Source organism: Rhinatrema bivittatum, chromosome 9 (assembly GCF_901001135.1).
Source record: "Rhinatrema bivittatum chromosome 9, aRhiBiv1.1, whole genome shotgun sequence".
NCBI lineage: Eukaryota > Metazoa > Chordata > Amphibia > Gymnophiona > Rhinatrematidae > Rhinatrema > Rhinatrema bivittatum.
Window position 1 is genome coordinate 228,769,054 of NC_042623.1, and position 13,992 is coordinate 228,783,045.

At 47.1% G+C, this 13,992-nt stretch overlaps 1 long non-coding RNA gene across 1 annotated transcript in view; it reads left to right on the forward strand.

The window, feature by feature from the left end:
• Positions 1-776: 776 nt before the first annotated feature.
• LOC115099528 overlaps positions 777-13,992 on the forward strand; it is a 31,388-nt gene continuing 18,172 nt past the window's right edge. Inside the window, exons 1-2 of the long non-coding RNA XR_003858820.1 lie at positions 777-816; positions 2,115-2,270. This is a non-coding gene — a long non-coding RNA (uncharacterized LOC115099528). The remainder of the gene's footprint in view (positions 817-2,114; positions 2,271-13,992) is intronic.

The following is a 13,992-nucleotide window of genomic DNA, read 5'->3' on the forward strand; positions in this document are numbered from 1 at the left end:
AATCCCATTTTCTCCAGGAACAATATGGCTAATAGAAATCTGCATACTGCATACAGCAAGTCAGCTCTCCCAACCCCCTCCAGAAACTACCTCCTGGAGAAGAACAAAAAAAAAGTAATTTTCATGGCTACCAGTTCATATCCATGTCCCTTATCCAGGTTTTAGGAGGGTGGAGTTTGATGACTCATGATCTACATTTGGCTTATAATGATTTGACAAAATCATAAAATTAGAAATCAATCCAAAAAGATAAACAAATGAGGTACTATTTGTACCCTGATTTTACATTTTGATTTTGGATCAAGAGCCCCATGCAATTTGAATCCAGGCCCATTAAATTAGGTAGGTAGCATAGTTCCCTCTACGCTGAGCACATGAGTGATCACTCATACATTTCGGCGCATCGCTCACAACTTTTACATGGTTGCTCACAAATATTTTTCTTTGTGCTATATACAGAAATGCAACGCTAATACTGGCGCTCAAACATTGTTGGTTTAAAAAAATTGTTGCTCACACGAAAAAACATTTGCACCCACCTTGTCACTTGTTAAAGCAGGGTGAGCTTGTCTCACACTGCGAAAATAACGGGCGGCAAGAGAGCGAGGCCCTAGTGAGGAAGAAAAACAAAGGGGAGGAATTAGAAAGGAAGGGGGGGGGAGGGGGCTAGGTAGGGAGCCAATAAGGTATAGGAATTTTGAAGGCGGACCAGGGATTGGACAAGGAAAGTGAGTCAGTGGGAGCAGCCGTTACTGAGCCTCAGTTGGCAGGGAAACGGCCGAGGCAGCAGGCAAGAAGCTTTTCTGTGGAGATTCAGTAGGTTTAAAAAAAAAAAAAAAAAAAAATCAGCCGACTTTTAAGTTATTTCTGAATAAATAATAGTTAAGTCACCTAATAGATTAGATCAGGCAGGATATCCTTACTCCTGGTGGGAATTGTATCAGAGTGAGGTGGGTTTCCCTCCCCCGTGTTCCTCTATTATGTCTAGGAGAGAGAGGGAGCGTGGCGGCTTCCCGCTGCGTGGGCAGGAGTTTAGCAGGGAGGAGGCAGTTTCCCCCTCCGCATCGCATGTCCTGCTTGCGGCTTCGGCTGCTCCCGGCCAGCTCGCGTGCCGGGGAGGGGCGGGACCGAGGGCGGTTAATTTGGCTTGCGCTAGTGATGCTGCTCAGCCGGCGCCCCAGCACACCGTGTTACCCCCGCCCACCTTATCAGAGTCACAGATGATTATGGCGGCAGATTCGGGGGAGAGCGGCTCCGAGTCTGCCGATGTGGAAATTATCTCGACAGACTTAGAGGATCCGGAATGGGCACCCCCCTCCGAAGCAGCGGATGCTATTTCCCTTAATGCATCTGCCCTGGAATTTAGTTTCCTGTCGGATGGGGCCCCCCCTGTTAGGATAGGTTCGCGGGTGGAGGAAGTCGAGGGGGCAGTGTGCCTCCCTGCCAGGAGAGCAGAGGTTTGTAAGGGGAAGGGGTACAGAAAACCGGTGCAGCGCGGCAATAGTTCCAGAGGAAAGGCAAGGCAGTTGTCTGCACCAGCGGGGAGAGGCGCTGTTAGGTTGATGGGTGAGGTAGGAAAAAGGAAGCCGGGGCAGGTTGTTGCACAAGGTGGTTTGTGTAAGAAGGGTAGTAGGAGGGACGTAACAGGCACAGGACAGGGAATTCTTAGTGCACGGGATTCAGGTCTAGTAGTGCAGCCCCCCCCCCCCCCTGTTCACCACAGGTGGGAAGGGGGCAAGTTAGTGCCAACAAGTAGGGCAGCAATTATGAGTCAGAGAAGCCAAAGAGAGCTTACTAAGGGGAGACAGGAGACGTTTAGGGCAGAGTTCGGTGAAGGGATGGTGGGAACTGGATACAGAATATGGGTAAGAGGGATATTGGTAACTTGGGCGCCTCCGAGAGTTTTGGTGGATGGCCAGAAGGGAGGAGGAGGGAGTTTATGACCAGTGGGATGGTGCCCAGCGCAGGCCCGGCCGGGCTCGCAGAGAGTGGCGTGAAGGGGGGGGGGGTGTTACAGGAAAGGAGTTTAGGTGTGCGGAGGATCAGAGGGTTTCAATGTGCTTTGGAAAGGGCACAGAGGGACAGAAGAGCTGGGAAGGTTTCATTTCTTCCAGAGGCAGCGGAGGAAGCCAGGCCGGGGACTTCAAGACAAGAAGCCTGGAGAGAGAGGGAGTTCGTGCATGAGGAGCCAGGTCGTGATTGCAGCAGCGCCAGGATAGGAGGATGGCTTGATGAAAGCAGTCATGAGAGGGACGTGCATGCAGGCACAGGTGAGAAAGAAAAGGAGGGGAAGCTTAAGAAGGGGAAGTCGAAAAGGAAAAGGGAGGTGTCATCATCTAGTTCGTCGTCCAGTTCATCTGACTCATCTGAGGACTCCTCCGAAGCGAGTCCCAAATACAAGGAGGTTTTAGGCTAGGGCCGCAGCATGGGGAGGGTAACTCAGCGAGTGCAACTTTAGCGGAATTATGGGAAGGAGTACTGAGAAAACTCCGTAGGTGTTTTCTCGGTGAATATTTTTAGGCTATTGAAGGGAGGAGAGGAGCTAAGAAGGGTAAAAAGAAGGATAGGAAGAAGAATAAGAAGGCAGGTGGTCCGAAAGTAGGGAAGAACATAGTGAATTGGGTGAGGGGTTTTTTACGCCTGGCTAGCGTGGTAGGGCATTATGATGCATCGCAATACGGAGCATTGCTGTCTTACGCGGGCAGCATAATGGGCACGTTCCGGGATTATGAGGGTTGGGCATGGCTCAACTACGATGAAAAATTCCGGGACAAAATGGAGGGTAGTAGAGGCATATCTTGGGGTTCACAGGATATTAACTTGTGGCTAACCTAAATGACTTATAAGGGGTCGAAGGGTTCAAAGGTGGTGGGACAAGGGTCGAAGGGTTCAAAGGTGGTGGGACAAGGGAGCAGTAGTTTTGGCCATTCAAATAAACCGTATTTGCCATCTCATGTAGCAGCCCCCATGCTACACAAGATTCCCCCCCCCCCCCCCAAATGCCTTTTAACAATACAATAACAAAATCAACCATATTGGGCTCAGATTTACCGCCACCACTGCTTTCACAGTCTCATTTTGAATATAAAACTAAGGCCTAGAGTTATCAAAATGCGGTAAGTACCGCATGCGATAGCAAAAGGGGTGTGGTTTATGCTAATGTAGTATTTATCGCATTTTGTGAAGAGATAAGTTAGTGCACATTGCGATACCAGCCAAGCCTGATCTATTTCCTGCATTCAACCACTGGGGGACCCATTGTTGAGAGAGAGAGAGAGAGAGAGAGAGAGAGAGAGAGAGAGAGAGAGAGAGAGAGAGAGAGAGAGAGAGAGAGAGAGAGAGAGAGAGAGAGACTGGCCATAATAGCATGTCCCATGCATAGGTATTTGTATCCCTAGGATAGGCCCACCTAGTAACTCGAGGTGGGGAGTAGGTAAGAGTGTAGGGGGTTAGGGGCCGCTTTCACATTGTACATGAGACGTACGAACAGAACAGTGGTCTCTTGTGAGGATTGGCTGGCCGTCCATCAAGCTAGGTTGAGAGACCCTTGCCCAAATCTCATCTCGGAGTGAGTTTCCTCACTCCGAAGGCCAGCCAATCCTCACAAGAGACCACTGTTCTGTTCGTACGTCTCATGTACAATGTGAAAGCGGCCCCTAACCCCCTACACTCTTACCTACTCCCCACCTCGAGTTACTAGGTGGGCCTATCCTAGGGATACAAATACCTATGCATGGGACATGCTATTATGGCCAGGCTCGCTTTCTCTCTCTCTCTCTCTCTCTCTCTCTCTCTCTCTCTCTCTCTCCCCCAAATCCAATGAAATAAGCTGTACGGGACACATAGTCACAGCCGCTAACACATTTCAAAAAGATGTAGCTAAAATTCTGCGTTATGGCTGTGCGATACTCTTCGCAGGGAGCCTAGCCCAGCCCACACTCCTCCCATTTTTGAAATTTGCATCGTACCATACGATATGGTGCGATCGCATGCGGTAAATACGTTTTCGCATGCGTTAAAGGCCTATCGCATGCAAAAACAGGGCTTTTCGCATACGATAAGCCCTTAACGCATGCGAAAACGCCTTACCGCATTTTGAAAAATGAGGCCCTAAGTGAAGTTATGGGGTGAAGGACAACATGTGGAGCTGTGATTTACCGGTATTTTAATTTCAGGGTTAAAGCTGTGTTTGGTATGCCTTCTGCTCTGGGGTGTTATCATCGGTCATCTTCAAAGATATTGGTTGGAAGAAACTGTCAGAGAAAGAAAAAAGCTGAAAAATGCCTTCATCTGTGAATACTTTTGCTTTACAGTTTAATGGGAAAATTGATGACACAGCAACTGAAAACATCAAAATGTGCACTTTAGTTGCATTCCCCTCCCTTCCCCATCTTATTTTTGTCTTTTCTTTTTATTTGAAATAGCAAAAAACTGCAAAAACTGGAGATCTCCATTTTCTGCTTTTAATGTGAAAATTTCCCCTTTAAAGCCCTGGGCGAGTACATTCACAGCTACTTGCAAAACTATTTTCCAAAATGGCATTTGCAGCTTTTGTTACATCATGGGTAAGCAGCCGTGCTGCTGTGGAATAAAGTTCAACCAGAAATACAAATAACTCTTTAATGGTGCATCCCATCGGAACTAGATTGGCAGAATGTAAATGACAATAGATAAATAAATAGATGTGCAAATGACTTACTCATGCTGCATCTTACCAGTGCTGAACATTCTAGCACAGTGGCACGCACACCTGTCCTTGGGGGCTCTCTCCCCTCATTGCTAGTCTGTTACCTTTTCAGGAGATCCATGATGAATATGCATGAGACATATTTGCATGCACTCACTCCATTCTATGGAAATAGATCTCATGCATATTAATTTGGGATTTCCTGAAAAACCGACAGACTGGGGGAGGGAAGGCAGAGGGGAGAAAGATCCCAGTTTGGGCATCACTGGTCTGACAGGCCTACGGTGTACTTGGCTGAGCCAGAGAGGCATAGAATGGAGACCTACCCACTGCTGAAAACTCCACCTGATGCTGCCAAGGAAAATATTTTAAAATTTCCAAACGAAATATCATCATCTCACCTCAGTTGTAACACCTCTATCCACCACTGCCCGGCAGGGCTGAATATGGGTTGCACTAAGATTTTCTGATGGGCTGCCCTGTCTTTGCTTTTCATACACTTTCACACAGACGCTTTCTGACTAAGCCAAAAAAAATACAAAGGGGCGGATTTTCAGAGCCCTGCTCGCGTAAATCCGCCCAAAACCGGGCGGATTTACGCGAGCAGGGCCCTGCGCGCCGGGAAGCCTATTTTACATAGGCCTCCCGGCGCGCGCAGAGCCCCGGGACTCGCGTAAGTCCCGGGGTTCTCGGAGGGGGGCGTGTCGGGGGGCGGGCCCGGTCGTCGCGGCGTTCCGGGGGCGTGTCGGCAGCGTTTTGGGGGCGGGTACGGGGGGCGTGGCTACGGCCCGGGGGCGTGGCCGCGCCCTCTGTACCCGCCCCCAGGTCGCGGCCCGGCGCGCAGCAGGCCCGCTGGCGCGCGGGGATTTACGTCTCCCTCCGGGAGGCGTAAATCCCCCGACAAAGGTAAGGGGGGGGGTGTAGACAGGGCCGGGTGGGTGGGTTAGGTAGGGGAAGGGAGGGTAAGGTGAGGGGAGGGCAAAGGAAAGTTCCCTCCGAGGCCGCTCCGATTTCGGAGCGGCCTTGGAGGGAACGGGGGGAGGCAGTGCGGCTCGGCGCGCGCAGGCTATACAAAATCGATAGCCTTGCGCGCGCCGATCCAGGATTTTAGTGGATACGCGCGGCTCCGCGCGTATCTACTAAAATCCAGCGTACTTTTGCTTGAGTCTGATGCGCAAGCAAAAGTAGGCTGATCGCGCTTCTTTTAAAATCTACCCCAAAATGTTGTTTTATTTATTTATTTATTTTTAATTTTTATATACCGGAATTCCTGTATACAATACAAATCAATCCGGTTTACAAGTAACGAAAAGGTTGCCCTGGTCTGGGAGGTTAGACCGGGGTTTTTTTTACATGGAACATTGAACAATAACAATCAGCCATTGAACCTTATTACAACTATTTAACCTTATTACAATGAACATTGAAAGTAATAATAATTATATTTAACAAATTTAACAATTAACAAAACCTTAACCGTGTAATGAATAGTATGTGTGAGTTCATCTTTTTACAAGGAATTTTAGTAACGAATATGGTCTGCAAAAAGCGGCTATATAAAGGTGAATAACGACTGTTAAATAGACATGAGAATAAGTAAGTGCGGGTATGAAATTAAGTGTCAATGTGTTAGTGACACCCTGCAATGGTTGGATTTGAGAGTCAGGAGGAGGTGCCTAGTTAAGAGTCAGGATTTGAGAGTCAGGAGGAGGTGCCTAGTTACACTCTGGGAATTGGAACGCTTGCCTGAAAAGCCAGGTTTTTAACCTTTTTTTAAACTCTAGTAGATTGGGTTCGAGTCGAAGGTCTGGTGGGAGCGCATTCCATTGGTGTGGTCCCGCAGTGGAGAGTGCTCTTTTTCTTAGTGTTGATTTGGCCGGAGCTGCGACTAATGTGCCTTTGTAGGCGCTTCTGATGGGTCTGGCAGATGAGTGTGGACGAAGTTGGGTTTGTAGAGATATAGGTGCGTCGTTATGAATTGCTTTATGAATGATGGTTAATGTTTTATATAGGATTCTCTGTTTGATGGGTAGCCAGTGGAGGTTGCTCAAGATAGGGGTAATATGGTCTCTTTTATTAGTGTTAGTTAGGATTCTGGCTGCGGCATTTTGTACTATCTGTAGGGGTTTGATGCTGATGGCGGGAAGGCCCAGTAAGATTGAGTTGCAGTAGTCAAGTTTCGAAAAAATAATGGATTGAAGAACGAGACGAAAGTCATTGAAGTGAAGGAGTGGCTTTAGTTTCTTTAGGACCTGTAGTTTAAAGAAGCAATCCCTGGTGGTTGTGTTTATGAATTTTTTTAGGTTAAGTTGGTTGTCAAGCCATGCTCCTAGATTCCTGACGTCGGCAGAGAGCTCCATGTTAAAAGATGTGGTTTGTGTCAGGCTGGGTGTGTGGGCGTTCGGGTTGTGTGAGATCAGTAGCAACTCTGTTTTGCTAGAGTTTAGAATCAGGTTCAGGCTGGAAAGTAGTTGTTTAATTGGTTGAAGACAATTCTCCCAGTAGGTGAAGGTTTTTTGAATAGATTCTGTAATGGGGATGAGGATCTGGATGTCGTCTGCATAGAGGTAATGAGTAAGTTTGAGTTGTGATAGCAGATGGCAGAGGGGGAGGAGGTAGACGTTGAATAGGGTGGGAGAGAGGGATGAACCTTGAGGTACGCCTTGGTCTGATAGGATGGGGGCAGATTCCTTGTTATTAATTCTGACCTTGTAAAACCTGTTAGGAACGATTTGAACCAACTTAGAGCTGTGCCTTTTATTCCTATGTTTGATAGTTGTTCTAGGAGTTGTGGGTGATTTACCGTGTCGAACGCTGAGGATAGGTCTAAAAGTACCAGTAAGAATGACTGTTTTTTCTCCAGGTTCAAAAGTAAATTATCAGTGAGAGAGAGCAAAAGTGACTCTGTACTTCGTGATTTTCGAAAACCATATTGTGCCGGGGAAAGAATGTTGTGCTCCTCGAGATATTCGGACAGTTGTTTATTTACGGCTTTTTCCATCAGTTTGGAGATCAGGGGCAGGTTTGCAATGGGTCTGAAGTTAGCTGGGTCCGTTAGTGATGCAGTTGGTTTTTTCAGTAGGGGTTTGATGATTGCAAGTTTTAGTTGATTAGGGACTGTGCCCATGGCTAAAGAGGTATTGATGATTTCTGCAATAGGTTTTGCGACGGTGTTAGGGATGGCGGTGAGCAGATTAGTAGGGAGTGGGTCCGAGGGATGTGCAGATGGTTTAATTTTTTTAAGTAAATTTTCAATCTCCAAGGCGGATGTGGGCTCGAATGACTCTAGTCTAGAAGTCAGCGTGGGTTGGTATGAGCTAAGAGGTGTTAGAAGAGTTTGATGGATTGTAAGGGAGCGAGTGAGGTTTGAAATTTTTGTTTTGAAGTAGTTGGCTAATTCGTTGGCCTTGCTGAGCGCTAGTTGGTCTGGAATGGATGGTGGTGTTGGTTTGGTGAGAGATGATACTAGGGGTGTGCATTCGGATTGACCGCATTAGTAAAACGCAACTCATATTTTTTTTTTACTTAAAAAATTGATTCGACATAAACGATCGGATTTCCCACATATCGAACATAGATATGTTCGATATGTGGGAAATCGCGATTGTTGAGCCAAAATAAAAATATAAACCCCCTCACCCTCCTTAATCCCCCCCCCCCGACTTACCACAACTCCCTGGTGATGGAGCGAGGACGCCATTTCTGCAATCCTTGGCGAGAAGCATGTGACGTCGGCGGCACGTCGAGTGACGCGGCGTCACGTGATTCCCGGCTCGTTCGCGCCGGACGGCTCGTTCGGCCCAAAAAGAACTTTTGGCCAGCTTGGGGGGGCCTCCTGGCCAGCTTGGTCAGGAGGCCCCCCCAAGCTGGCCAAAAGTTCTTTTTGGGCCGAACGAGCCGTCCGGCGCGAACGAGCCGGGAATCACGTGACGCCGGCGTCACTCGACGTGCCGCCAACGTCACATGCTTCTCGCCAAGGATTGCAGAAATGACGTCCTCACTCCTCGCTCCATCACCAGGGAGTTGTGGTAAGTCTGGGGGGGGGATTAAGGAGGGTGAGGGGGTTTAATTTTTTTTTTTGCACATATGTACATATACCCAACTCATTGGATTTTTTTTATGTCCATATTGGCCGCAAGTGGGACCCCCTTTCGGACATAAAAAATATGAACATAAAATTTTGCTCTGCACATCCCTAGATGATACGTAAGAGAATAAAGCCTTCGAGTCGAAGATGAAGTTATGAATTCTTTTTGCATAGAAGTCCTTTTTGGTTTTGTGTATGGCGTTTCTGTAAGTGTTGAGGGTGGCTTTGTAGTCCAGTCTGGTTGTGGGTGTAGGGTTGTTTCTCCAGATTTGTTCTTTGTTTCGTAATTTTTGTTTTAGGGCTCTGAGTTCCGGGGTGAACCATGGTTTTCTGTTGTCTCGTGCCGGTTGGATAACTTTTGAGGAGGTTGGGCAGAGTTTTGTTCGTGAGTTTGATCCATGAAGTGGTGGCTGAATTGGCATCTGAGAGATCTATTTGTTTGAGATCTTTGGAGCAATGTTCGGTGAGTAACTCCAGTGAGCATGGTTTCCTGAAATGAATGGTGGTTTTGGAGATGTTTGGAGGTGGTGTGTTTTTCATTTTGAGGGTTGTGTCTATGATCTGGTGGTCTGACCAGGGGATTGGCGTGCAGGTGGGATTGGTATGGATAGACCAGCTATCGTTGATAAATATGAGGTCTAATGTATGACCTGCTTTGTGGGTGGGCCCGCTGATTATTTGTGAGAATCCAAGGTGACTGAGGGAGGAAAGGAAGATTTCACAGTTAGTGGATTGAGGGATGGAGTCCACGTGAATGTTAAAGTCTCCCAATATGATGGTTGGTTTGTCTGAGTTTAAGTGTTTGGATATCATCTCTATTAGAGGGGAGGGGTTAGCCTCTAGAGTTCCCGGTGTGGCGTAGATGAGGAATATTTGTAGATGTTGGGCTTTGAATATGGAGCATTCAAGTTTTGAAGTGGCGTATGATAGTTGTAGGGTTATGCCCAGTTGTTTTTTTGCAGCAAGTAGAATTCCTCTTCCTTTCTTTTTTGGTCTAGGTATTGAGAAGAGGTCGAAGGATTGTATAGGTAATTGGTTTGTTAATGATATGTCCGTTTTGTTTTCGTTCGTTGTTTTTCAAACTTGAGAATTACAGCCAGACACAGTGACATCATTGATACTTCACAATAAATCTGATCTCTGGCAATTTCTTTGTTCAAACTGTTTAAACAACCAGCAAATAACTGGGAGAGGCAAGACTCGCTTTCCCAGCCCTGCCCCCACCCCTCCTCCCTTTTGATTTCCCAAGAACCACAAACCAAATTTATTTGGTTAAATAAAGGCCGCAGTTTATTTTAACATAGCCCGAGCCCTAACAATTAATACAATCTTAAATATCAACCCCACCCCCTTTTATCACATTCTTAATGACTTGCCCCCCACCTCGTCCCAGTGGTAGAGCTACTCCACTGTAGTCCATTAGTCTTACCCCTCCTCATCCCAGCGTGGGTAAGTACCACAGCCTCTGAGCATCGGCCCCCCCTCTTGCTCATTGGCCATCTCATGTAGCAGCCCCCACGCTACACAAGATTCCCCCCCCCCCCCGAATGCCTTTTAACAATACAATAACAAAATCAACCATAGTGGGCTCAGATTTACCGCCACCACGCGACAATGACAAATACAACCATAACACTGTTAACCATACAATAATACGCTTATGAAGGAGAGAGGGAGGGAAAGTTGATTGCCTGCTGCCTCAGCCGTCCCCGCACCAACTGAGGCGTGAAAATGGCTGCCCTCTCCTACATCTTAACCCCCAGCCAATCCCTGCTCCTCTATTTGAAATTCCCGTTCTCCATTGGCCTCTTGCTTACACCCCTCACCCCGTCCCTTGCCTAACTAGCCTTCCTTCTTTTCCATAATCCAGCTCGCAGGCCACCCGTTATTATTGGCTATGCTAGACAAGCTTACATGGCCTTAACTAACTGAGAGAGGCAAGACTCGCTTTCTCAGCCCTGCCCCCACCCCTTCCCCCCTTTTTGATTTCTCAAGAACCACAAACCAGATTTATTTGGTTAAATAAAGGCCGCAGTTTATTTTAACATAGCCCGAGCCCTAACAATTAATACAATCTTAAATATCAACCCCACCCCCTTTTATCACATTCTTAATGACTTGCCCCCCACCTCGTCCCAGTGGTAGAGCTACTCCGCTGTAGTCCATTAGTCTTACCTCACCTCATCCCAGCATGCGTAAGTACCACGGCCTCTGAGCATCGGCCCCCCTCTTGCTCATTGCCCATCTCATGTAGCAGCCCCAACGCTACACAAGATTCCCCCCCCCCCCCCCAAATGCCTTTTAACAATACAATAACAAAATCAATCATACTGGGCTCGGGTTTACCACCACAGAATCAGGACAACTTAAGTTGCCCTGATTCCCCCCACTGCGGCCTCTTTCTTTCATTGATAACCTTCTCAAATCCTTCTTGCAACGTGTTATTAAATAGGTCAATACCAACATCCGACAGGTGTATCCCGTCTGACCTAAAAAGCCCTGGAATGACCTCCCAAGATCACTCATGCTTCACCCAGAACCCCCCATTCTTCATCAACCATTCTCCCAATTTGTTTGTTCATCTTCTTAACTCCCTTGGCGAGTCACGAAATTGAAACCTCACAATTATATCAGACCACCCTAACCTGGTCTGGGGCATCCCATTAATAATTGCTGCAAAGTCCTTTCTTATCTTTGCAACCAGATCTTTACAAAAACACTCGCCAATATCATTACCTCCCAAATGTATTAACATGAGCTGTGGTACACCGCTCTCAATAATGTAGTTTTGCAAGTAAGAGCAATCTCTCCCACTTCATCCCCCGACGACTAAACCATTTGACGCTCCAATTCTTATCATCCAAATTCAGATGTGTTCCATATGGCCTCCGCCCTTCGCTGTGCCCAATGCACAAAGGAATGGCCCACGACCCAGGCACACTCCCAATCCCCGTGACTCCCCCGCAACTCTATAAGAAAGAAACATATGTTAACCTCTTTTACCTAATACCACCCTCCACACCTTATAAACCATGCCTTACATACGACAAAAAGGCTTGTGATCTCCACCTGCCAATGGACTGAATTGCTCTAACAGACAATCCATCCTCCGCAGCAGTCGTTGCCACCCCTATCCAAAAAGAGTGTGAAGTGTATCTCTCTGTATTCCAACTCAAATTCCCAATCACTCTTTTCAAAACTTTCACAAACTGAAAAACTGTCAAAGATGATCCATCGGCGTGTACCAAAAATGAGCCAGAGACCTCAGGTCTCACACAGACAAAATCCTGAATAGTACAAACCGGACACACTAACGAGTCTGCTGCTGGCACCAAGGTTACAAAATGCCCCTTTCCTTGTTGATCCGTTTTTGGAGTGATGAATACATACCGTCACCACTCTACTGGATACCCAAACCTGACTTGCTCTCACCCCCGTCCTTTCCAAATTCATCCTGGAAGTTGCCACTAGTTCTCTCAATCTCATCGCTCCAAAAAATGCCATCACAAAAGCTGTACGAAAGAGCAAGACCTCGTATCTGGACCAGCAAATCCAATCCAGGTGCCCTACTATCACCTTAAGATCTGAATATCTAATGGGAAGCCGCTTATCCAAAGTCTGTTAGCTAGTCAGTTTATCCAAATTCTGCTTATCCAAAGTGCTCCCTTTTTCTTTCTTCCAGTCTCCCAATACTCGTTTGACTAGAAAACTCGTTGCAGGGTTACCCCAGCCCTTTAATTTTTTAAAAAAGGGAAACCCGGCAATGTGTGATCGTACCGCTGACAATGAATATCCCCTACTTCCACAAAATGAATTGAATAATAATTCCATCTTCTACTGGGCCACCATGCCATCCCGCTGCACCTAAGTATTGTGTTACAACTCTGCAACCACTCAAATAAGACTCCCATGTGGTTGCCGCCAGCGACTTCCTGATCAACATCCATGCTTCAGCCATCCCAGTTGCCAAAGATAATCCGGAAACTGAAACAGATTTGCCCCCGGCGCTAGCTCTCGGAATTCCTGCCACTTAAAATGAGAAAGAGCATCTGCTATTAAATTCTGTTCTCCCGGCACATGTTTAGCCCTAACACTCACATTCCATTTTAAGCAGAGGAAAACGAGCTCTTAAAGTAAGGCTGACACCCTAGGACATTGAGCTGACAGCTTGTTGATAACTTGAACCACCTCCAAATTATCACACCAAAACAATACTTTCTTATTTGCCAGCTCTTTACCCCAAATACACAAAGCTACTATTATTAGAAATAATTCCAAAAAATTGATATTCTTAATCAGCCCTTCCTCAATCCAATCTACCTGCCACTGTTCAGCACACCAACTACCTCGATAGTAAACTCCAAACCCAAAAGCTCTCGCTGCATCAGAGAAAAGCTCAAGATCAGAATTTGATACTTCATCACTTTGCATAATGCACACACCATTTAAGGTTGCGAAGAAAACTTCCCAAGCACCTAATTCATCCTTTATCTTCTGCGTCACCCGAATAAAGTGATGACTAGCCTTGACACCCACCGTAGTGCCTGATAATCTTCTAATAAATGCCCTCCTTATCGGAATTACTCTACATGCAAAATTCAATGCACCAATTAACGATTGCATCTGTCACAAGGTAACCTTCGAAGCCCTGCGCACTAACTGCACTAACTTGCGTAACCTCTCAACTTTGTCGTCAGACAAACAGGACTCCATGGTCTCAGAGTCCAATTCAATGCCTAAAAAGTTAATCTTCGATACTGGGCCCTCCATCTTATCACTCGCTATAGGCACTCCCAACACGCTTGCAACTTGCAGGAACCCATCTAACAGCCTCTGACATAAACCTGAATCACACGGACCAACAAAGAAAAAATCATCTAAATAATGCAACATCTTATCAGAACCTGTACTCTGCATGACTACCCACTGCAAGAACGTACTAAACGCTTCAAAAAAGGCACAAGACACTGCACAACCCATCGGCAAACACCTATTGACCTTCAAAACAGAAACCTAACAAAGGAAAACTGTTACGGTACCGGTTGCGCTCCTCGCGACCGGTCCCTTACCTCCTCCCGGCTCCGGTTCGGGGGGACAGCAAGTCCCGCGAGTCCGCCGCTGCGGCCTAGCCCGCGGCACTCCCACAAGAGAGACGCCGTCGGGAGTTACAGGCCCTGCCTCTAGGGCTCGCGCGCGCAGAGGGAGCCCTTTTGAAAGG